Genomic DNA, 24,629 nt, shown 5'->3' on the forward strand with positions numbered 1-24,629 from the left:
AGCTAATGAAAACATTCTTAAAGCAGAGATATTTTTCAGAAATAAAAACAAACAAACAAAAAGACAAAACGGTCCTCTGAACACCACTAGTGAGTAACAAGAGGAGGCAGGGTAAGTAAATATCCACATTTTGTGTAGCTGAATCCCTCCACTTCCTCAGAGTATGAAGTAAATATGCTCACTGACTGTGCTTTCCTTGGTTCACGGATCAAAGCACAAAGTATCCTGGTGACTGTTTTTCTAAATTGGTTCCTTTAGCATTTACCCTTTGGTAATTTTTACACTGTGCACTATATTGTCTGAAAGTAATTAAATATTAGAAGGTATTTATAACTCATTGGTTGCAAAATTACCTATGCTAATATTGTTAATAACCACAGAAGGAAGAGGGCAAGACAGTTATTTTCATTCTGGTTTTATTTCTTGGCAAACCCACTACTGTGGCCTCCTTTGGTTGTGAGAGATGGGACAGAGAATTATGGCAGTTCCCCTGTCGATGTGCACCAAGTAGCCTCAGACTCTTTTCTAAGAACTAGGTTTTCAGGTAGCTTGTTCAGCACTCTTGTGGAATTATCTACACAAAAGGGAAAAAATGTATTTGTTCAATGTTTCTGCCTCTGTAAAAATATACACTGTTAAATCATTTTTACCTATGTTCTCATTTACTTTCTTCATCAACTTTGCAAAGTAAACGTTAATCTTTATCCCATTTTTTTTTTAATAGTTGAGGAAACTGAGTATGAAAAACTATTTTGTCCAGCCTGGTCAGGTGGCATAGTTGGTTGCAGTATTGTCCTGTACACCAAAACGTTGCAGGTTTTATTTCCAGTCAGGGCACATACCTAGGGTGCAGGTTTGATCGCCACTCGGGTACACCTGGGAGGCAGCCAATCAGTGTTTATCTTCTCTCTCTCTGCCCCCTCTCTCTAAAATCAATAAAAACATATCCCCAGGTTAGGATTAAAAACAAAACTCTCTTATCCAGATCCTTATAAGTATTGTGGAATGGAATTCAATTTTGAGTACCAGACTCCAAAATTATGATATCACACCAGGCACTGTATTAAGAATTTTGCAAGTATTTGTTAATTGATCAATCCACATGAGGAGTTTGGCATTAGTCAATACTAAAGAAGTTCCATGAGACTGCACACAATTTAGATGAATAAATGATTGAATGAATGAATGAAGCAGGTAAGCAAGCATATGCTGCCTGTATCCTGTGGAATGAATGCTTTTCAAGTGATTGGAATTTGTACTTAATCATAAGATTGGTGTCCATCTTGACTAATTTATTGGTTCATTTGTGCCCATAATAAACAGTAGAAAAAGATTTCTAGAAAGTATTCTTTAAGGTAATATTTCAACTTGAAATCTAAAAGGATGAAAAATATTACTTTTTTAACATCATTTATTCCTTTCCTATGGAAGACTTTAATTATGATATTTAATTGTAACATTTATAGAGCAATAATAAGATTTTTTTCAAACAGTTGACAAAATATCCCAAAACATGTTTGAGCTAGGCTTCTAAATAGTCTTTTGTGACATACATATGTTAAAGTAACTATAAATATATTGTTAATATATTTAAAATTATCACATCATAGTAACTTCACTGTTATATTGTTCAAAAAACGTAATTTCTATTATTATTATGTCACCAAGTTGATTTAAATTGAATTAAATTAATTGGCAAAAATAGCTGCAAAGCACCCTTTTCCGAACTGCTGTGATTCTACATGGACATATACATATGGAGAGAAAAACCAATACAGTTTAAGATAATAGAATAGTCTTTTGCTTTGTGAATGCAGATGTTCCATGAGCAAGAGAACGTCTACTAGTATATCATTGTCTGTAACTAATTTTCTTAGAGAATTTCAACAAATTCATTTGTCAAGTTATTGCCAGTGAAAATGGGTTGGTTCTTGCAATGTCGTGAGAAAGGAATTTCAAAGGGCACGTGTACGGGGAAAGTTTAAGCCTCGTGGCAACATTTATTGAGTTGAAGGGAAATAATATGCCCTCAAGGTTTACCCAGGCTTATGCTGGGCCCTCCTCCTAACCAGTCGCCTTCTTGGACCTTCCAGGGTTCCAGGCCCTCATCCAATCTGATTACCTACTTTTCCGATTTTGTCAGACTATACTCCACCCCTTTTTGTTGCCATTGTGGCTCCTACTGTGTATGCCCCAAAGTTCTGCTGTGTCATCTGGTTTCTACTGTGCATGTGCCTAGCAAAGGAATTTCTCTGGAAAATCCAGGTACCAGTCTAGTTGTTCCCCTGGGCGATTCTTCCTGCCCACTCCAGGGTTGGCAGAGGATTACGTCCTGAGGGCAGAGGATGTAGCTGGTCTTCCGGGAGCCTGTGAATGCTGCAACTTCCTAGTGAAGCAGGCTAATGTCTGATTTAGCTCCCTGGTTTTTAGGTCTAATGTCTGATTCCATTTGTTCCCTTCCTTTGTAATACTACTTCGCTACCTATGCTAACAAAGTATTTAGTTGGACTTTACAAACAAGGTCCTTACTTTGAAGGGTAAAGTTTTCAGGGCCAGATACACAGTAGATGAACAATTATTTTTTTCTATGCTATCGTGTCAAAATCTTAAGTGGACATGTTTAACTTATAAAAATTTGGCACTCCTTAAACTGATTTTTACATTACTCCTTACATTTATGTGCATTTTTTTAGTTACTATTGAATGAAAAACCAAACACAGTAGAGCAGAGGATTAGGCACAGCTGGATATTTGGTTGTTGTTTTAAATTTTAAAGGCTTGTAGTGGGGCAGACTTGCAGGGTCAGCTTCCTAGGCTTGTGACCATTGCAGCTGCACCGAGCGAGCCCTGTCTTTAGAAGCACCACCTCCTTACCCATAAATAGGCCCCTACACTTCGGGTTTAATGATATGCAGTCACTGTCTTGATTCTTTTATCTTTGAATTTGCATTTTATAAATGAAGTCCAATAGAAAAATAGAGAACATGTTGGAGGCTTGAAGCTTCTTGTCAGGCATGGTACTACATTCACCACCCACTTCCCCTCCCATACCCAGAGATCATTGCTGTCCTGTCTCTGGAGGGGGAGGGGGGACAAAGTGCTGGCAGCCATGTGATGTGCTCTGAATTGCAAGGCAAAGCTCCAGGGTTTATAGGGGTCTTCACTCAGCCAGAAGGAGCATGACATTAAATAGCAAATATAAAACCAGAGAGAGCGAGTAAGAAAAAACAAAGCTCTTTTCCTGCTTTTTGAGCAAGGGCCCTGCATTTCATTTTTCACTGAACTCTATAAATTTTGTAGCTGTCCTTGGTAATTTGGAACTAATGTTATTGAATGTCATTGATGTGCTAGCTCAGATAAGAAGGGCATTCTGAGGTGAGTGATATTTCAGGGTGTCAGGAATTTATTATAGAGAATGACCATCTGGCTTGAAAGACTTGAATATCATCTCTCTAAACTGCTGCTGTATCAGACACATGTACATTTACTAATTATCTAGCCTCCATACGTCAAGCACTACCTACACATTTGGTTAGTATGTCTTCCTCATGGATGTGTAGGTTGGTCCTACACTGCTGCTGGGCTCAGGAAAGCAGGGAAGCTATAAGAGAATCTCACTTATATTTTGCAATATTTCATAGGTAATTCATGAGAAGGAATTAGTTGTGTCAACTTGGAACACAATGTTAGAGCTAGCAATTTAATTTTACTCATATTAAAATAATCATTTTCAAGGTGATTTTCTCAATATTCATAGTTTGTGAAGCATGAAATAAAATGACTTTTCAAAATAGCTAGATATTTAATAGAATTTAAAGATTACAAGGAAGTGCACACATAACTATCTTTTCCTAATTTAATTATATGCATTAAATTCTGTACATATCTATACACTAATTAAAACAATTAAACTTCATATAACTTGGAACCAATACATGGGCTGAATATAAAACATACTAAATGGGCAAGAGTAAATACACGCAATGCTATTAAAAAATGACCTAGGTGTTTTTATTTGTCTATCTAGAATGCTTCATTTACATTCTCTTTCTAGCTGATAACACATTGTCTACCTATCTTTTAAATGTCATTTTTATCAGTGAAAACTCCTTGAAACTTTTTTTTGCATGCCTGGAAACTCTGCCCAACTTCTTCCACTGAATGATTTTGTTTAATATTAATTCTTTCTAAAGCAGTGGTACTAAGCCTATTATTCAAAATCCTCTTTTCATACTTCCTTGTTGCAAGAATATAATAACCAAGACAGGAGTATCCGGGGCACCATTCAGAGAGGATTCTGGTGTGCGTTGCATCTTCAAGCCCTATAAAAAGTTGGGGGAGGTATACAATCTTCCCCTGTACCTTCTTCTGACCGCTTAGTCCTCTACGCATGACAGAATATGAAGACAATAATACACAAATGAAAGAGAATCTCCATATGTATGACACTACTAACACTCTTAGTAGTTTTAAGTTCAACTTGACAACCCATCTCACAGTAGTACCCCCATAAAGCTCATTTGACAATGATTTCATTAGAATAATACAGTAAACAAAGCATACCTGTAGGGCAGTATCAAGTGATGCTCTGACATGAGTTTCCGTAAGTGTCAAGGATAAAGTCTTTCTCCAACCCTGCAAAGTGACAGCTCAGGTGTGAGAATTTGAGATCATGGGCAGGTGAGGGACCAACCCTGGCTAACACTTCCCATGTCCCAACCCTGGCTAACACTTCCCATGTCCCAAATAAGAAAGAATATGACCAGTTACCACCCTCAGAAATCTCAGGAGATATTTATAGTCATTCACAGTCTTGCTAGACCAGATGCAGTTTACAAATCAGGATTTATTTTTATCATAAGCGAAGTTACATAGTAATACAGCTGACATTCTACCAGTACCAGGTTTCCATAGAAACAGCTAGAAAGTTAACTTTGGTCATTTTTCTTTTCACAGGGAAGTGTTTTTGCTATCCCTCTATTCACATTAGAAAACACTAATATTTGGGAATTTGGCTTACCAAACAGGCCTTATTCTAACACAATAAAATTCAAAATGACAGCTATATATCCAATTATTAAAAAAACTGAAAAAAGAATAAAAATGTTTCTGATATGACTATTTAATATTGCACAGATGCCAACTTGCCTCAGTTAATCTATCAATTCAATGCTAGTCCATGGAATTTTAAAATTTTGCTAAAAACAACCACTCTGAATCTAAAATGTATACCACAGAGGAAATGAATGACTAGCATCCAAATTATAATAATTTATGTATGTGAATTATTACAAAAGAATGGTATGTCAGCTTGGCTGGTGTTGCTTAGTGGTTGAGTGTCGATCTATGAACAAGGAGGTCATGGTTTGATTCCCAGTCAGGGCACATGCCTGGGTTGTGAGCTTGATCCCCAGTAGGGGGGCATGCAGGAGGCAGCTGATCAATGATTCTCATTATTGATGTTTCTCTCTCTCTCTCTCTCTCTTCCCTTCCTCACTGAAATAAATAAAAACATATTTTAAAAAAGAATAGCATGCCAAAGCATAGCAAAATATAGATAATTTAATAAATGCTATTGAGATGATCCACAATCCATTTGGGAAAATAGAGTCATAATTAATATTATAATAAGTAAGTTCGATTCAAACAGGATTGACAACCTTTTCTGTAAATGGACAGAATAGTAAATAATTTAGTCTATGTGGATCATACTATTTGTCCCAGATATTCATCTCATTATACCCAATGGTTGGTGTAAGTATAGCAAATATGGCTTGCAGGTCATAGTGCAATCTAATCAGTGCCAGAATTTCCTTACCTGGAGAATGATAAGAATATCTACTTCATAGCTTTATATGACAAATAGAATGTGAAATATTTAGCTTTGTATTTAGATGTAATAGAAATGTAACTTTTTATTTATATATTTTCCATGCTTGGCATAATGCCTGGCTTATAGTAAATATTCCATACATTTTCATTTAACCTAATTAAGTGGAAACTTCTTGCTGCTATTAATTTAACAGAGGGGAATAAGACAGATTTTTTTTTTGGTAATGATTTTGGTCTCTTCATACTTACTACTTCTTAAATGCAGCAGACATAAGACACATGATACACTGTTTCATAGTTACAATATTTTAAATTATATATACATATATAATACATATTTATCTATATATATAAAAGGCTAATATGCTAAGTGTCCCTTTCTCTGTCCGACCCGTTGCTAAGATGCACACTGACCACCAGAGGGAAGACGCTCAACACAGGGGTTGCCGGGCTGCAGTGACTTGGCAGCAGCAGTTCTCTGGTGATGCACACTGACACCCGAGAGGAGGGAGTCTGATTCCTCATGGGGCCTCGTGATTCCACCTTTGGCCATGGGTTATGTTGTTGCTGGGGGACTGTTGGCCCAAATCTGGTTTACTGCACACTTGCGTTTGCATTCCACACCCATGACAACAACTTTGCAGAGTGCCTTCTCCACCTTCTGGGACCCCTCAGGGGATGTCGGAGAGCCGGTTTCAGCCTGATCCCCGCAGGCCAGGCCGACGGACCCCACCTGCCGGAGGGACCCCACTCACTCCGCAGATGCCTTTGGAGCCAAGGTGCCACCCCAGGTGCAGCCAACCGGGGAGGGACTGCTGGAGGTTGGCTCCAGGGCATGTCCGGCCTATCTTGCCCAGTCCCATCCTGCTGGTCACCTTCTAATTAATTTCCTTTCAATGTGCACGAAGCCTTGTCCTGGGTCACTAGTATATAAGTATTTGTCTGTTTTATAAAATATATTTTAATACTATATAACTCATATGTAAAACTTTATATATTTATGAAAGGCGCCGCCCGCCTCTCCGGGCGGTGCGGGAGGAGGAGTCTGGCCGCTGGGCTCTGAAATCCCTCCGCGCCCGCCGTAGGGCCTGGCCTCCCTGGAGCGGGTCCGAGTGTCTGGACCGACTGCGTGGTGGCCAGCGGCGGGCCGAGGGGTGGGGCCGGGCGGTGACCGACCACGGGGGAGGTCATGGGAGCGGAAGGCCTCACCGCCTGCCTCTTTCCTCCCTTCCCTCGTGGTCAGCTCCCCGCCTGCCCGTGCTGGGGCTGGGGGTCCATGCGGCCCTTGGGGCCCGGTCAGGAGGACCTGGGCCTGCGTGGGCCGACCGCCGGGCCCCATGGGGGGGCATTGGCTCCCCGGCCCACGGCGGGAGCCCGGCGCGGGCTGCCACCCGCCCGCTGCCCCCCGGACCGGGCCCACTGCAGCAGCGGCTGCAGCGGAGTGGGGCGCGTGCCCTAGCTCGGGGAGGCCGCCATGCTGCAGTGCACCGGCCCTGTGGGCCAGGCCTGCTCCGAGCGGATGCCGCTCCTCCGGGGCTGGGCCAGCCACTCCACCGGCCTCACCCCGTTTGCTGGGCCTGTGCCGCCCAGACGCGCTGGAGTCCCAGTCTGCCCACAGGCCAGCTGCGGGTGCTGTGCGGGAAGGCCATCCTGCCTTGTGGCGAGTTCGAGCCGCAGCAGCAGGAGCCGGACAAGGACTGCGCCCTCCATCTTGCCTTGGGTTCTCCATCTTGGGACAGAGCCATGTGCGCCCTCCGTCTTGCCGTGGGTCCTCCATTTTGGGACGGTGCCATGTGCTTCCTCACGGGAAGAAGCCGCTGCTAGCCACACCCAGGATTTCTCTGGACTAACCAATAATAATCAAGGGAAGTGCACGCCATCACTATGACCACATCCTGTACCGACTCGTGCCTGGCCAATCGGCGGGGCCCACAGTCCCCTCTCCTGCCCTCACTCCACCCCCCTTTAAAACCCCCTGTCCCATCAGGCCTCTCTCTCTCTCGGCCACTGGAGCTTACCGTTGCATCGGTGAGCGTGGCAGGGGAGCCAAACCTAGGTTTGAAATAAATGGCTCTTTGCTTTTGCATCGGACTGACTGGCTCCCTGGAGGTCTTGGGAACTTTGAAATCTGGGCACAACATTTATACTTAATAAATATAAATTATAATGAAGAGAATTATAAAAATTACACTAAGTTACAAATAAATATAGAATTGTGAAATTCTTATGTTTGGACAAACTTTTAGTAATAGTTTTAGCTTTTCCTTAGCTTTGCTTGCTGTGTTGACATTTTAAAATCATGCTGCCCTAACTGTGAAAAAATGTTCTTAATCACCTAAGATGCTACAATAAACCCTCGATTTTGCGGGCCTCAATTTAATGGACTTCAGACTTAACAGACAAAATTTCTGGTCCATGGGTCACATGTGAAAATTAACACCCTATTAATTTTAAGAGAATTTTACCAATATTTGCTTATAATTAAATTAACAGGGTTTTTTTGTTATTAATTCACTGTTATTTTTAACAAATTTTAGTGAATAGCATATGTTGGAAAAAAAACACTGTAGTAATTTCATCAACATAAATAGATATTACATATTTACAACTATAGTCTACATATTTAATTCCAAGAGTCACCACTAGTAAATAATGTTTGGCGAATGATAAGCACATGACACACTGCATGGCGAATGGTAATTGGTTCTTTTGTCATGTGGTGTGACTTTCTGCAACAGTTTTAACACGTGTGGTCCCGTGTTCTGATGTGTGCTAAGCCATGCCCTAGGCGTGTACATTTGGCGACTGGTAAATGCATGCATTTACTAGTCTATTCAGTATACATTTAAAATTACAGTAATATTGTTACTGGAGAATTGCACAGTTGGAATTTCTCCATTGTTAGTGGGTGTGGGGTTCTTACAATATGTTGCGAAAAAGAATTTCCTAAGACTTGACAGTAGAATGAGTGATTTTTATTTGTGTGGAGTTATATCCCTGCATTTCCAATGTCCCATTTTCCTTAAACCAGTTCTGGAAAATGTGCTGCTGGGGATTCAGCAGAGTTAAAAGCAAAGCCAGTGTCCAGAGTTTCCCTTCCACGGTGGAGCTCAGTTTGGCAGAGCAGCAGGCCAATTGCAATCCATCAGTCCATTGTGTGGGGTCTACGTGGCCATGAGCCATGTGGGCGAATGCAGGGGAGCATGCCCCCTGCAGCAAGAGAGCCAGGAGCACAGTGTACAAGAGAGGGGACTTCCTTTGTTCAAGAGCTTATGTGTCTCAGATTTTGAATCTTTACAGATTGAATGGGCTCTCCATCCTGGCTAATGCCCTTTCCCAGGTATGACTAATAAACAAGCACCCTCTCTGAGTAGTTTAGACCTTACTGGTCATGTATCTATTCTTTCTTTGTCTAGTCCCTTCCCCCAGGATCTCTGGGGAACAGACTTGGAGAGTGTTAAACTGCAGTTTTCTGGCAAAGCTGTATAAATGGCATGCCTATATAATCTGGCCTTCCCTTTGCTCCTTTTCTGTTAATTAATTAATAATTCGGTTAATAACAATGGTGTCAATACACATAGAAAACTTTTGGTGAAATTAACTTTCCATACATACTTAATTTTAATTGCACAGATGTATCTACATAAGTAAAAACAAGTTAACTAATATGTCAATTTTTTAACATGCATTAGGAAAACCTACTTTATTATAGAACGTAATTTTGGCTTTAAGGGACACTCCCTCACTCAAATTAGTCTGTTATATCAAGGTTTTACTGTGCTTACAGCTCTAGGAGGCTGAAAGCCACCCGGCAGCTACATTGCTCTCATCGCCATGGCCATTACCCAGGCGCCAGGGCTCAGCCTCATGCTGGGCCACACGGACAAGGTCATCACCTAGCAAGTACCCTTCTGCCACGACAACCCCCCAAAATGGCAGAACAGCATCGGCCACAACCTCACAGACAAGGACAACTACTGGGGGCTGTACCCCAACACCAAGGACATGTTGGAGGGTGGCAGCTTCAAGCACTGCGACCTCTCCACTTACCTGGACTGCATGCAGCCACCACCGCCACTGCCTTCCTCCCCGGGCACCTTCTCTGCAGGCTATGCCCTGCCATTGCTCACTGCCAGGCTGTCTCAGGGTCTACTACCCCACTGCGTCTCTAGGTCCCTGTGATGTCTTTGGCCTGGTGCCCAAGCAGCCACTCAGCCCAGAGCTAGACTGCTTACATGAAAAAAGTATCCCCTAAACCTGAGGACAGACCTGGAGAGAGGACCGAACTGAAAGCCACACAGAAGAGACCTTGGGCTTCCTAGTGCATTGTGCACATACCTGGTTCACTTTGTTAATGGGAGGCAGTGGAGGGCAGCCTCAGCCCATGGACTTGGTCAAAGGACGCTTCATTAGGTGAAGGTCCAAAGGCCATGCCTTTCAGGGGTGCAACTTGGTGTCTACACCCGATGCTGGAATCTGAATTGTGGGAGAATCAGAGGACGTCACTCTCACCTGTGCTGTGAAAAACTCGAGTTTTTGTTTTTGTTTTTGTTTTTTTTTAATTTGAAAGCGATTTTATACGTGAGTGAAAGAGGGAAAGAAACCCCAGAGAGAAGAGCTGCAGGGCAAAAGTCATGCAGCCCCAGCACCCCATCTCTACGAGCCGGCACCCCATCTCTCTGGGCGGCCACCTCCCCTCATGCAGGCCTGGCCCAGGGCTGGGGAAGCCTGGCCATAAAACTCGAGTTTTTAATCCATGGGTTGGGCCTCTTGTTTTTTTGACTATGTAACTGCAATAAAAGGCTCCAATAGCACCTTCCTTCTTAAGGTGAGGAAGATAAGTTTGGGAAAAAAAAAAAAAAGATGCTACTTACCTAAATTAACTGACTTGACATTTAATGAGTCAAAGCCTAAAAATTACCTGGTATCATTCATATTTTGTATATCACATTTGTGTCTGGAAAAATTTACCAAAATTAAAGAATGATCCTTGCAGTGCTTAAAAACTTTGACCTATTCCATTCAAAAAGTGAAGAAAACTTTAATGAGTTTTAAACAAAGGCCTTTGAAATAGAATGAAGTAATTAACTACCCATCTGAAGAATAAGTCAGAGAGCATTCCCTAAGCACTTCAACTCATTGTTGCTAATGCAGAATCTTGGTGATTTATGTTTCATTATTGCAATGCTGAGTACATTTATTTAATTTGTATAGGGATGATGGTGTATTACATTTCTCCATATTTGAGGCAAAAATATAAACAATATATAATAATGGAAGTTCATGAATTTTTAAGTTAGCAAATTATACATGAAAAATTATTTGGGGCTTTTCTTTAGTGGGAAAAAAAATATTTAGCCTGAGGTTATGGTGAATGGGATATCTGATACCATGCAGGGAGAGGCCCGGATATCTGTAAAATTTTTCAAAAGTAAGTAAAACTTAAATGTATTTCATTAACACCCAATGTTGGAATTCAAACTGCCAATATAGACATCTCCTGGTTAGAAGATTTTATTCTCTGCTTTTAATGTTTGGTCGCTGAAGGCTGTGAAGCAAATAACTGCTTTTATGAGATACCTAAAAAAATTACTAGAACAGGAAAATATTTGTAAATAATTTTAGCTCTTAAATAGATGTAAAAATGTACAAAACTCCTTTTTTTAAAAAATCAAACAAGAATCTGTTAACAGTTTTACTTTTTTAAGTTAAATACTATAGGACAGGATTGTTAGGATGAAAAACTCAGTCAACAACTGCCTCAACAGGGATAAGAAAAATTCTGCCCAAACCAGCATTATATGAAATGCTGAAAGGTATTCTTTAAGAAGAGGAAGAAAAAAGGGAACTCTTACCATTTGCCACAGCATGGATGGAACTGGAGAGCGGATAAATACCACATGATCTCACTTATTTGTGGAATATAATGAACAACATAAACTGATGAACAAGGACTGATCCAGAGACGGAGAGGCTTTGATTGGACTGTCGGGCCTTGGAGGGAAGGTAGGGGAGGGTGGGGGCAAGGGGGAAAGATCAACCAAAGGACTTATATGCAAGCATATAGGCCTAACCAATGGACACGGACAACGGGGGGGCGGGGGGAAGGGGGGTGAGGGGATGAGCGGGGGGGGGGGGGTAGAGGGTACACATATGTAATATCTTAATCAATAAAAAAATATAAAAAAAAAGAAAGAAAAATTCTGCCATGATATTAGCAAAAGTAAAGGAGAAAATTTACACTGTAAGAAGCAACATTTCCCCTACAGAATACCTCTTGGCATTTCCTGAATGAGTTGGATTAGCAATCTAATTAAATCATATTTCAAGAGGTAACAGCAACAGATAAAATTTAAAGGGATTATTAAAATAAAATTTACAAGACTCTGAACAATTCTTGAACTCTTATTAAAACCACAAAGAGAGAACAATTCTTTATTTATGAATTTCATAAAAGGCTGAATGTGCAACTTGACATATGCTAGTGATGATCTGGTAATATAGAATTTGTCCAGTAGCTGCACAGTTTGTTTTTATTGTGCCATCTATGTGTATGTCTGTGTCTCTTTATTGAAGAAAGAACACAATGCATTTGGAATTTACATACCTTCAAATGAAAGTGTTAAAGCAGGGGTTCTCAGATGGGCTTTAAGGGATTAAAAATGCACTTAATGCCACTACTCTCTGTCTCTGACTTTTCTAATAATTTCCTAATCAATTAATTATGGTACCAGGTTCATTTTAATAACTTTCTGGACCTATTTTAGTAAGTCATTGCATACATATTATCTTTTACATCATAACTTAAAGAGAAGACCATAGACACACTGCACATTAAGTGGTGCTAAGCATATTTGATGTTGGGTGGACAGAGTGAGGATTATGGTTAGGTTTTATTTCTTACTATTTTCCAAAAAAAAGTATTAATTAGGATATGGATAGGAATATGGATAGAATTTATTTTAAGGTGCTAATTATTGCAGGTATTCATGAAGGCAGACTACTTCTTTGGCAGCTCTGCTGCATCAAGGAAAAGAATATCTTTTAGGCAATTTGATAATACATTTAGACTATATAGAATGCAGTGAAAGAGAATATTATGCAACGTGATTTTTAAATGCTTTTTTGCTGTTTTAAATGAAGTCTCTCTACCTTAAAAATGATTTATTAACTATTTTAATAGTGATATATATGTATATCAAAAAATATATCAAGATATTCTTATATTTTCAGGCTCTATATAAATAGTCTTTGAGAACTTAGTACATTTACAGGTGGACAAATTTACCTGAAGTTTTAAAAACTGTCAGAGATAGATTTTGAACATTAATTCTTATTCAGTTACTAATTTTATTGTTAACAGTATTACAGATGTCCTCCAATTCCCTCCCCCTCCCTTAGCTTCCTCCTCCCAGCCCCTGCCCCACCCAAGGCCTTCACCACACTACTGTCTGTTTCCATCAGTTAAAGAAGGATTTCTTACCCTTTGAGACAACATGGATAAACCTGGAGAATTTTATGCTGAGTGAAATAAGCCAGTCAGAGAAAGACAAATATCACATGATCTCACTTACATGTACAATTTAATGAACATAAACTGACGAACAAAACAGAGGCATCAATGCATGGAACAAACTGACATCTCTGGGATGGGGCAGATGGGAAGAGATTAATGAAGGAGACAGATCTTTTAATTGAAATATAAGCATGCTACTACTAAATTTTGATGACTGATTTGTCACATTATTTTTATATATGAAATTTAAGGGGGATATATGTTTCAATATGTTTAGACATTTAAAATGCAATTCTTGATAATTCAAGTAATTTTAAATTAGGCATTAACAAATGATTGCCTCATTCTTAATGCATTTTATGTGTTTTTGTTAAACTGTACTTACTATTTAAACTGATCTTTTGTCTTTTGTTTTCTTCTGACAGCTCCTTCAGATTGGAAGGAAATCTTTATTTGGAGGCATGTCAGCTCATTTTTCTCACTTCAGATTCATCATTATGACTTCTTGAGGCCAGATGTAATTTTGAAATAACCAGGAACTTGTCCATCTCAGAGCAGCAAATTCCCTCAACTTTGGAGCACAAGTGATTACTGATATGGTCTGCATAAAATCATCTGCCTCTAGTCTGACAGCCATGAGCAGAGCCCTAGGGGTGAAAAAAAGCCACAGCCTTAAATCTCTTCACTCAGAAATTATCAAGAAGATTTAATATATATATATATATGAAAAGGACTAAACAATTCAGCCAACAAAAAACAGAAACCAAACAAAACTCATCTTCCTTCACCATGAAAATAAATATTTCCAGATGTGAACCCATGAAAATGTATATTCGGCAGTTAAGCTAGTAAATTATTATCAATTGATTTATCATTTGGGAAGGTAAAATAGAGATAGGAAATATCTCTAGTCAGAATTACTCAGCATTTCAAAATAAATATGTAGACAAACATAAACTGAACAAACAGAGGAGCATTGCGGCAATGAACAGTAGTATTAGGACAGAACGTTGCTGTTTGCAGAGAGGATGTTTGCCATCTTGTGTATACCCTTAAAGCCATAATGGAATAACAGCATTATTGTCAATTGCTTGAAATGTTTCTGCATTCAGTCCTTCACTCCATATTGTTTGAGAGAGGGGGGAAGTCAGTCTTACTGATTATTTCTCAATGCACTTCTAATATTTGCACTGTCACTTCCATTCAGGGTAATGATGTGTGCTGTTATTTGCACAGATGGTCCCATGAGTTTTGAGACCACAACAAGCAGTTTCTTGTAGGAGTCCCAAAAGGAAGCACTTAAGAATTCTGCAGACATTGCTTTCTCTTCTATAAAAATCAGTTACCTAAAAAAAAAAAAAAAAAGATTTGTCTCAGATTAAAATAATAAGTATAGAATAATAACAAAAAAGCATCAGTGTGGTCAAATGAATGAAAAAGGGATCAAATTTTTTAATGAAATCATTTTATATCATTAACAGCCAAGAAGTCAAATACAGTGAACTGTACACTAAACATTTGTGTTGAACATCTATTTGTTCTCTGAATTTAAAAAAATCATTTGTAATTTGTATTTGACATATAACAACAGTTTTTTATAGCCATTTATCTATGCTTCATGGGATAATGTACCAGACAAACAGCATTTTCAGTTTATTTTTCTAAATAAATGTGTTGTTTGTATTATTTGTAGTTGCTTATATTATTTGGCTTTCATTACCTGGAAGATAAATTTCCTATGGATCCTTGGCAAGCTTTTTTTATGTTAATTTAGAACTCATGGAAGAATGAAATATCAAATATTTTTGTATATTTGGGCTTTTGTATAAAATTGGGCTTTCTATTTCCTAAACTCTGAAGAAGAATGATATATTGTTACCTTGGCTTTCTGGTCAGGGATTATTTTAATACTGTAGTTGTATTAGTTTTACTGTCTGCTGTAAAACCGAAAGTTTAGGTATTGGGCGAGTAAAGATTTTCTCTCCATTCTCTTGATGGAAATTTGCTTCAGAAGATGAAATTAGATACTTTCTTTTAGGCCATCATCAGAGGTCTGCTGAGAACTTCCATCAGTATATATCAAAACGACTAGGCACTCTTCCTGAACAAAAATGAAAAGAAGGGCCTACTGAAAACCTGCAAAGTGCTCATCCTTGCCTGAGGCTCACCAACCAGAGTGTGTATGATCATTGCTACCCTCGGTAACTAGTGTGCAGCTCAAACAAATTACTTAAAAACATTTTTTTTAATTGAGGCATGACTGACATTTTTTTCAGTGTAAGTGTACAATGCAGTGATTCAATATAGGTATACGTTGCAAAACGATTGCCACGATAAGTCCAGTTTAACATCCATCCCCACATACAGTTACAATTTCTTTCTTGTGATGGGAACTTTCAAGAGCCACTCTTCTAGCTACTTTCAAATATACAATACAGTATTATTATTTTTTAATGTTTTTTTTTTATTTTCCATTACAGTTGACAGAATTATATTAGTTTCATGCAATACAGTATTCACTATAGTTACAGTAACTATAAGTAACATTTTGGAGGTGGCTGGAGGAGAGTGCCAAGATGGTGCCAGGTCTTCAGTCTCTGGAGAGGAGGAGAGTCAGTCCTGAGATGTATGTCCTTAGGAGCCCGCCCCTCCGGTGCCGCTAGAAGGACAAGCTGATAGGCCTGGCTTTCCCTGGGTGCTTGCCTCTTGTGGTGCTCTGGTGGGTTGGAATGGGCGCCTTTTCGGAGCTCTTCCCTTGGTGGTGGTGCTGTGAGGCCAGAGGGCCTAAGCCCATTGGCCACCAGAGCCAGGCAGTGGAGAGGGGTGCCCTGGCAGCAGCTGCAAAATGGGGGCACCATGGGTGCACCAGGCAGGGTCTGAGCCGCTGCCTGAGACACATAGGCGAGGCGGAACGAGGCAGAGGGCTAGCTCAGCGACTGCATTCTCGGTCTTATTCCTGAGAGCTCTCCACAGCCTCCGGCTCTAGGGCAGCAAAATGGGTCTTCTCGGCAAGACTAGGGGCGTGCGTCAAGCCGCGGTCTGTGCAGGGCCGGCCCTGGAGGCGGCAGCGGGCCAGGAACTCGCGGGGTCATAGTCTCGCGAGACCAGGACGGAGCCTCCGCGCTTCCGGAGCAGGTGATCTAGGGGCCTCCTCGCAAAGGCAACGCAGCAGCCAACCAACCAAAGACACGGGGTACAGGCAGGTGCAAAGGCTAGAGGCCCCCCTCCCGGACATACTGGCGCCCTGGAACTCGACAGAGGGTGAGTGTTAGGGAGCACCCGCCAGGGAAAAGACAGGAAAAAGGAAAGCCTCGCCTTTCCCGAGGCGGGTGCCCGCGACCAGAGCACCAAGATGGCGCCCGCGGCTGGGAGGCCTCCGGCCAAGGGAGTAGTTGGCTCCCGCCGGAAGCGGAACACAAAAGCCTGTTGTTAAACGCAGAAAACGAGGTGCCTGTTAGCACGAGGGAGGCAGAGGGAGAGCCGAAGATGGGGCTCACCACCCAGCAGCCCCCCAGTTGGTGCTGAGTTTGCTGTCTGCCTCCGGGCTGATGCGTTCTGCTTGGCTAAGGGTCGCGCTCACCTCCTTCCCATGAAGCCCGGGGGCCTCTGGATCGGCGTCCTCTGCTCGGGGACAGGTGAGTCCATGCGGAGGGAGCGTTCCTCAGTTCGTGTCATCTGGCGGAAGTTGTTTTACAGAGCTCGCTGTGTTTGAGGCTCATCTCTCGGGTGCGGGGTGGGGTTCAGGGAAGGCGCCCCAGGAAGAAGCTCAGAGTGGACTTTGCTCCGGAGGCGGTGGCTGCGTGGGGTGTGCGGGTGCGGGGTGATGGGGAGACGGTGTCCCGGTCTCGAGTCCCTCCCCCCAGTGGATGAGGTGGGCCTGAGGCACCCGAGTGGCTCAGATTTTAGGTATTATTTTCCGAGGACGTTGAACCGAATGTCTGTAGCCGCAGATTCAGGGTGTTCTCGGGAGGAAGCGAGCCTAGGATTTTCCTGTGTCACTGTCTTGAACCAGAGCCCCCGAACAACCTCAAACACATCTTCTTTAAGAATTAAGAAAACAGATCGTTAGGTTTATCCCCAAACTGCGATCCGAAACAAAGCGCACATGGCGTTACTCTGCACACTGAAGTTGATTTACTCTGTATAGTCTCTCTGTGGTACTCAGTGTATCCTGTGCCATAATGAAGAAAATTAGTTTGTCACGCGTGATTTGAACCCCTGGAAATTAAGACATTGCGCATGGAAATAATCCAACTAGGAATTATATCGCCAGTGCCTGCGGGATGTTAGGCACTGAAGTATGCCTGGACGCAGTCAGATTCTTTTAAAGTCCGTGCTTATTGCTTCAAGCTGTGAATTACTTGACCTTAACTAGGAACACCAGTTTTCCACCAAAATATCTAACACTAAACTCCATAAGAAATAAATGATAACAGCCCTCGCCAGTTTGGCTCAGTGGATCGAGCTGACCAAAGGGTCCCAGTTCTATTCTGGTCAAGGACACGTGCCTCCGTTGCAGACTCCTCCCCACCCAGGGCCCTGGTCCGCGCCTGCAGGAGGCTACCAATTGATGCCACATCGATGTTTCTCTCTTTCCCTCTCTCTTCTGCTCTCTCTAAAAATCAATGGAAAAATACCTTCGGGTGAGGATTAAAAAAATAAGTGATACAAATTATAGTTATTTTATGAATATACTCAACAATAAGGAGTGCTTTATCTGTTGCGGTCTATGGAGAGCCCTTAAAAGGTTTTGTAAAGATGTGGCATTAGCAGGCCTGTTCTTTTGCAGGATATCTCTAGTAGTAATTTATAAAGTAAATTCTAGTGGGTGAAATGGTGGTGACATGCACACCAGAAAAAAACATGTCTAAAATTTTCTTGACTTTGGTTTATTTATTCTTCTTAACTTTAATTACATTTGCTTCCTAAGTTTTTTCACTTGTACATCATGTTATCTTTTGTCTTCAAATTTTAAACGTACCCTTTGCTATCTTCACAGTTCAATATTTTACAAAAATCTATTAAACAATCTTCATCTGTCATTGAGACTTACTACTTACCGATTTATCAAATTGAGAATGCCAGTGTAGGTACAGGCATACCTCACTTTACTGCCCTTTGCTTGATTGCGCTTCACAGATGTTGCTTGCTTAGAAATTGTAGGCAAGACCCTCCTCCAGCACAAAGATTATGACTTGCTTTTTTGAGACCCTCTCTATATAGTAGTGGTCAGGAAACAAATATGCAAGATTTCTGAGGTAGGTCTGTAATCTCTATTTCGTGACATTTGCTTTTAGAGTGCAGGTAGGTTACATTTACATGCAATTCTATCTCTCTGCTGGCCCAAGTTCACTGAATTAATCAGGCTTGTCTACATGGGGAAGATGATTTCTTTATTTACTGAGTGCTCACTCTGCAATATGAACTGTGTTAAGCACTAGGAAAGTGAGGAAAAAAGATCTCATTTTTATGGAGTTTAAAATTGGAGAGAAATACATTAAATGTGTAATTTCACTAGTTAATGAAAATTACAACTGTGCTAATTTCTATGAAGAAAAGTATATGGTATGCTGTGACCATATATTCAATGTATGCAACTGGGTGGGGGAAGTAAACTTTGAGTTGAGATCTGATGGGTGATAAGTAGGAAAATGGGGCAAATCATGTACAAAGCATTGTGAAAGGGAAAGAAAATAGGGTGTCAGAAGACCTGAAAAAGAAGGGTAGTTAGGTTTTAGCAAAGGATAGCATGGACAAAATTGGGGAGGTGGAAGCCCATCTTACTTAATCTCTACCTCAAGTAAAGCAGAAAACAATGCAAACAGCTATGAGAACCAAAACTAGTAAGTATACAGAAATAACAGAATAGAAAATCTATCTGGTATAACAAATATGGGTGCGTTTAATTCCTGAAAACACTAAGATCAGGCTCCTCCGACTTTTCCCTCAGCCCACAAAACATTTACATCTACACCCAAAGTAATGCAGACATTTACCCATAAAACAATGGTTTAAAGCATATCCGATTGAATGCAAACCAGAAAAAAGGGGGTCAAATGAATATAAAATATTTCAGAATAACAAATTAAAATTAAGAATGGTATGGGAGGCCCTAGCCAGTTTGGCTCAGTGGATAGAGCGTTGGCCTGTTGACTGAAAGGTCCCAGGTTCGATTCCGGTCAAAGGCATGTACTGGGATTGCTGACACATCCCCAATAGGAGGTGTGCAAGAGGCAGCTTATCGATTTTTCTCTCTCATCGATGTTTCTAACTATCTCTCTCCCTTCCTCTCTGTAAAAAAAAAAAAAAAATCAATAAAAAAAAGAATGGTATGGGAGCATTTATAATTTACATAGGTATACTTTTTGAGGAAGGTATAAAATGCATTTGTAGACATCTGTGAATTCATAAAGACTTGAGTAAGTACAGGTGGACTAACAAACATTTAGAAAAATGTTGAAAACTATTTCTGTAAAACTGTATGTAAACAGAAAAACCCAAATAACAAGAGGCTGTGCAGAGCTGGCATACCAGCAACTCCTTAAAATCATCGGGGATCCAAGCTTCTACTGCTCTGCTCTGAAATTCTTAGAACAACACCTATGTCCTTATGGTGCAAAACAGTGACTAGAATTCCAGACATCACATATATCCCAGGCAACAGGACGAGGCGAGATCTCATCTCCTTCTTTTCCAGGAAACTTACTGAAAAATGTTCATACAATATTTTGGTGTATTTGTCATTATTCAAACTGGCCACATTAGCATAAGGAGGACTAAGGAATGTAATTCATTTGGCTGAGCACATTGCCACATTGAATAAATTTGATACTCTAGCACTGCAGAGGCTGGTGAGAATGAATAATGGTGTACACAGCTATCTGGTTCTGCCCCAAGACTTTAAAACTGTAGCACCAGTTTATCATGCCCTGTTTTGAGTATTGGAGATTTTAGACACTAAATTATATGCAAATCTAAGGGAATAAAATTTTCTATTCATATTTTCAAGAGCAAAATAACAGTGGAATCATAACGTGAACATTTAATCTTTTATGGATTTTACTATACTCATGTCTATTCCTTTTTATGAATAGACTATTAATGAGATAGAGAACATCTGTGTCTCCTGTTTTGAACCTCTCATCACACTGACTGTAATTCTGGTACACAAAGCACTGTTATTTATTTATTTATGTATGTATGTATGTATGTATGTATGTATGTATTAAGTTTATTGGGGTGAGTTTGGTTAATAAAATTATATAGGTTTTGGGGCAGGGTAGTAAGAAACTAGGAAAATTCCATGGCAAGTAGAATGGGGAAACTGAGACAGATAGCTAAACAGATGGCTGAGCAATTTACAGCCAGCTAATACATTGCAAGATCTTATCTTCCCTCTCCAAGGACACTTTGGAGCAAATGGTTTACACATTCCAGACCATGCTGGGGCAAACTTTCTAGTGACATTCTTTTTTAAAAAGAAAAAAAAAAGATTTTTGACTATAGAGAAGGATGAAGGGAGAGAGAGAGTAACAGAGAGAGAAACATTGATTTGAGAGAGAGACATTGATTGATTGCCTCCTGTGAAGGTGAAACTGACCAGAGAATGACCCTGATTTCTCTGTATGCTCATTTTGGTGTATCAGCATATCAAAGGACACACCTGGAAAGCAGATGGATATTCTAATAGAACCCTCCTCTAAAATTCCCACCTTTAGAAAACAGGAAAACCCTTAAGGCAAAGGACCCTGTGATCACTCTCCCTTGAGCTTGCTAGCTCCCCCTTCTTTCCTCAGGCATGTATCTTTGCTTTCTTTCTCCTAAGCTTTAAAGGTTCCCACAAGACTTGCTACCAGGGGAGCAGTAGGCAGCAGCAGCCCATCCTGGACTGACCCCCTGAACTTGTCTCCAAGGGCCCTCCTTTTACCTGTATAATTTGTTTCCTGAATCCACAAAGTCCAGTGTGGCTTACTTCTACCTCTATGATTTCCTTTCCTACATCTAGGCAGCCCAGCCTAGGCTTACTTCTGTTACTGTCACTTCTTATCCTGAGTCCATGCAGCCAGCAGCCCAGCATTGCTCACTTCTGTTGTTAACTGTGACCTCCTTTGCTGTGTCTATGCAGCCCAGCCTAGGTTCACTTCTGTTACTGTAACTTCCTTTCCTGTGTCCAGGCAGCTGAGCCAAAGCTCACTCCTGTTACAGTGATCTTGCCTCTTTTATCTTAAACCTTCCTTTCTGTCACTGTCCCTAGCTTTAGTAAATATACTCTCAAAGTCACCTGGACTTGTATCATGAAATATTTTCTTCACAAAGTCAATAACCCACCCATTCCAGACTGCGCCAGGGTAGACCCTCATAGGTCCTGGTCCCTTTCTGGTCACAAGTTTCATGTGTACAGTTCTATGATACATCATTTGTATATAGCGTTGTGTACCCACCATCCAAAGGCAAATCTCCTTCAGTCACCATACATTAGACCCTCCTCTCCCCTTCACTACCCTCTAACTCCTCTTTTCCTCTGGTAACCACCATATTGTTGTCTATTTCCATGAGTTTTTGTTTGTTTTGTTTGTTCATTTGTTGCTTTCAGTTTTATAATGCCACATGTAAGTGAAATCATGTGGTTCTTGACTTTTTCTGATTTATTTTGCTTAACATGATATTCTCAAGATCCATCCATGTTGCAAATGGCAGTGTTTCATCTTTTGCTTTCGCTGAATAGTATTCCATTTATATTTGGTATATTTGTTCCACTTCTTTATCCAGTCATTTATCGAGGAATACTTTAGTTGTTTCCATGTCTTGACCAATGTGAATAATGTTGCAGTGAACATAGGGATGCACTGTACATTGTATAGATGATACTAGAGGCCCAGTGCATTAAATTCTTGCGTGGGGGGGGGGGGTCCCTCAGTCCGGCCTGCACCCTCTCCAATCCAGGACCCCTGTGGGATGGGGCCTAAACCGGCAGTCAGACATCCCTCTCACAATCCAGGACCACTGGCTCCTAATTGCTCGCCTGCCTGCCTGCCTGATCCCCCTAACTGCCTCTGCTTGCCAGCCTGATTGCCCCCTAACTGGTCCCCTGCTGGCCTGGTCACCCCCTAACTGGTCTCCTGACAGCCTGGTTGTCCCCTAACTGCCCCCCTGCTGGCCTGGCCACCCTCTAACTGCTCCCCTGCCAGCCTGGCTGCCTCCTAACTGCCCCCCTGCCGGCCTGGTTGCCCTATAACTGCCCCTCTGCCAGCCTGGCTGCACCCTAACTGCTCCCTTGCTGGCCTGGCCACACCCTAACTGCCCCCTGCCGGCCTGACCACCCCCTAACTATCCCCCTGCTGGCCTGATTGCCCCTAACCACCTCTGCCTAGGTCCCCGCCATCGTGGCTTTGTCTAGAAGGAAGTTGGACGTCCGGAAGATGTCTGGTCTACCCGGTATATTAGCATATTTCCTTTTATTAGTATAGATAAGACATTTTCACAGAACGTTTTTACTGTACAGGTTTTCATACCTTACCATTATGATACTCTGTGTATTTGTAAATACAATTTATCTGTAACTCACACACACTATAGTAGGGTATTTCAAGTTTGTTTGTTTTTTGAGGAAATAAGTGGAATATTGGAATTACCTAACATATTTTTACTCAACAGATATGTTTAGGGGAACACTTTATGCTGATTCTGTGAAAGCATCCCTTACATTTTATTTGTTTGTTTGTTTTGTCATAGCTACAGAGATGATTGTTTTTTGGGGCATAGTGCAAAATCCAGGTTATTTCAAAGGCTTTGTTAAAGGAAACAAATACACACATAAAATTAAAAAGGATGTATGCAAGAAAGATTTACAGATTTCCATAGAAAATGCAGGTCTCCAGAATTATATGCAATTGCCTAACCACGTGCGGATTTTCTTTGATCTTTTGCCAGTTACAACTGAATACAGTAACAGTATTTGAAATTTAGAGGTGAAGAATAGTATACATTATGATGTGCAGTCTGATCCCCCAGGTAGAGGATAGTTCACACTTTTTAAGACATTTTAATATTTTTAATCATAAAATACAGCTAATCAATGAATGATTAATTTAACCAAACACCACAATTAAATGAGCTTCCAAAAGCATGGGAATATACGCTCTCTGAGCTCCCTTTAATTTCTCTGGAGAGTATGTAAATATTTCAAAGTGTTTATTCTTTATTATGCAATTAAAGATTGAATCCACAATTTGATAACCTGATATATTTTTTCTGAATGATTTTTATGTTTCTATATTGGCTGAAAATAAAATATACAGTGCATTTTTTATTAAATTTTTTTTAATATGGACACTACTGCAGATGTCCTCCATTTTACTCCCCCCTTGTCTACCTTCTCCCACCCCACATCCCCTTTCCTTGGCCATTACCACACTTTGTTTATGTCCATGTGGTATGCATATATGTTCTTTAGTTAATCCCTTTACCTCCTTTATTCAGTCACCCTATCCCCTTCCCCTCCAGCACCTGCTGTTCTGTTCCATGTATCCATGCTTCTGGTACCATTTTGTTTGTTGGTTATTTTTGTTCATTAGATTCCAGATATTAGTGAGATCATATGGTATTTGTCTTTCTCTGACTGGCTTATTTCACTAAGCATAATATTCTCCAGGTCCATCCATGATGTTGAAAAGCGTAAGAGTTCCTTCTTTTTTATAGCAATGTAGCATTCCATTTTGCAAATGTACCACAACTTTTTTATCCAGTTATCTGACTATGGGCACTAAGCTGTTTCCAGATCTTGGCTATTGTAAATATCACTGCTATGCACATAGGAGTGGCATATATTCTTTCCAATTGTTGTTTCGAGATTTTTAGGATATATTCCCAGAAGTGGGATCGCTGGGTCAAACAGCAGTTCCATTTTTAATTTTTTGAGGAAACTCCATACTGCTTTCCACAGTGGCTGCACCAGTCTTCATTCCCACCAATAGTACACTAGAGTTCCTTTATCTCCACATCCTGACCAGCACTTATTGTTCGTTGATTTATTGATAGTAGCTGTTCTGACAGGTGTGAGGTGATATTTCATTGTAGTTTTAAGTTGCATCTCTCTGATGATTAGTGATGTTGAGCATTTTTTCATATGTCTCTTGGCCATCTGTATGTCCTCTTTGGAGAAGTGTCTATTCAGGTCCTTTGCCCATTTTCTAATTGGATTGTTTGTCTTCCTGACAATTGAGTTGTATATGTTCTTTATGTAGATAAATTTTTAAATGAAACATGAAAATAAGACTGCTAA

At 40.7% G+C, this 24,629-nt stretch overlaps 1 protein-coding gene across 2 annotated transcripts in view; it reads left to right on the forward strand.

Annotated features, from left to right (window-relative positions):
* The window catches only part of PRR16 (proline rich 16), a 235,809-nt gene extending 220,776 nt beyond the window's left edge, over window positions 1-15,033 (forward strand). For both annotated transcript variants that reach the window (XM_081089133.1, XM_081089134.1), the window contains exon 3: window positions 13,774-15,033. The gene's annotated coding sequence lies outside the window, so the exon portion shown is untranslated. The remainder of the gene's footprint in view (window positions 1-13,773) is intronic.
* Window positions 15,034-24,629: the final 9,596 nt, after the last annotated feature.

This window comes from Myotis nattereri (genome assembly GCF_964212035.1).
Source record: "Myotis nattereri genome assembly, chromosome: 4".
NCBI lineage: Eukaryota > Metazoa > Chordata > Mammalia > Chiroptera > Vespertilionidae > Myotis > Myotis nattereri.